Source organism: Fragaria vesca, linkage group LG2, assembly GCF_000184155.1.
Source record: "Fragaria vesca subsp. vesca linkage group LG2, FraVesHawaii_1.0, whole genome shotgun sequence".
Classification (NCBI taxonomy): Eukaryota; Viridiplantae; Streptophyta; class Magnoliopsida; order Rosales; family Rosaceae; genus Fragaria; species Fragaria vesca.
In genome coordinates, this window is record NC_020492.1 from 2,468,440 (window position 1) to 2,469,989 (window position 1,550).

The following is a 1,550-nucleotide window of genomic DNA, read 5'->3' on the forward strand; positions in this document are numbered from 1 at the left end:
GGACATTTTACCTCATTATGGTGGAAAAGACGGTAGTATAAATATATACGTGTCATATCCCCTATATAAATTATTATATTTATATAGGGCTACGACGATTGCGTCTAACGCTCACGTCGCACCATAATGGAATTTTTACCTCAGTATGGTGGAAAAGCACGTATAACTAGCTAGCATTCCTTCATATACATATTATTCTCATAATCATCCAAATATGGATATATATATATATATACACTCACCGAAATTCTCGATTTCGGTTATTCTCCAACAATGATGAAAATTGCCAATTATCATAAAAAGCAATACGCACACGACTCTACCGAAAATCTCATTTTCGGTAACTTTCCAAATAACACGATAGCCATTAAAAATGAGAACATTTACTTCTGAAAATGACTTCGCGAAAATAAACAATTCCATAAATTGATATTCAATAAAATCAATCATTTAATGTAGAATCACCGCATGCATATATTGTCACATCCCGACCCTTAAATTTTTACCTTATTTACTAGAGTGATTATAATAAGAATTTTACCGTCTCGATCATTGAGTAAATAGTTTAATTGGTCCCTAGAGGGGTTTCGGGGACGATTATGTGCGGAGGATTATTCGTATGAGGAAAATACGACGACGGTAAAAATGGTAAATTTTAACTAGTAAAAGGTAATTTTTATTCGGGTATTATTTTTCGGGGTGTTTTTATTTTGGAAGAGTGGGTTATAAGTGGATTGGACCGGTTTGGAGAGGCCCAAACCCATCTCCCTCTTTTTCTCTTCTCCCTCTCTCCCGTTTTCTCCTTCCCTCCCCCGAGTTTTCTTCCTCCCACTGCCGGACTGTCCAGCCGCCAGCTGCCGCCGTCCGGCCAGCCACTGGCCGCCGCTCCACCCCAGTTCGGACCCCCATCTCTTCCTCTCCCTCCCCGGCCTAGCCCCCGAGCCTCTAACCCGCAGGAAGAGGAGAAAACTCGTCGGAAACGCCGGGAAGCATTTCGCCGGAACTCCCTCCCCCGGCCACCAATCCGGGCAAGCTTGGTATGGTTTTGTAGCCCTCCAACCCAGCAGCCTTGCCCTAAAAGGACTCACTCCCTCTTGAGCTAGGTAAGGAGAAATTTGAGGTAGAAGTTTTATGGTGTTTTTGATGTTTTTAGTCGATTGCCCTAGTTAGGCTTGGAATTGGTGTTTGTGCTAGTTATGAAAGTTGTAGAGCATGATGAGAGGATTATTCTGTCAAAATTTCATAGGTTTTGGAGGTCGCCGGAATTGGCCTCCGGCCGCCGCTGCCGGCGGAGCCGCCGCCGGTTAGGAGATTTTTAGGGTTTTAAGTGTGGAATATTAAGAGGAGTATATTGATGTGATTTATGGAATTTTTGGATGAGATTTGGATAGGTTTGTGAATTTCCGAAGTTTGGTATTTTTGGCGGTTAATTAATGTAGAATCCGGCCGTAGGATTTAAGTCGTATTTTGGGGAGGTTGTATTTACGACTGTTGAGTATGATATTTAAGTTCGGATCGTTCCGATTTAAGAATATCGAAGTTAGGTAATA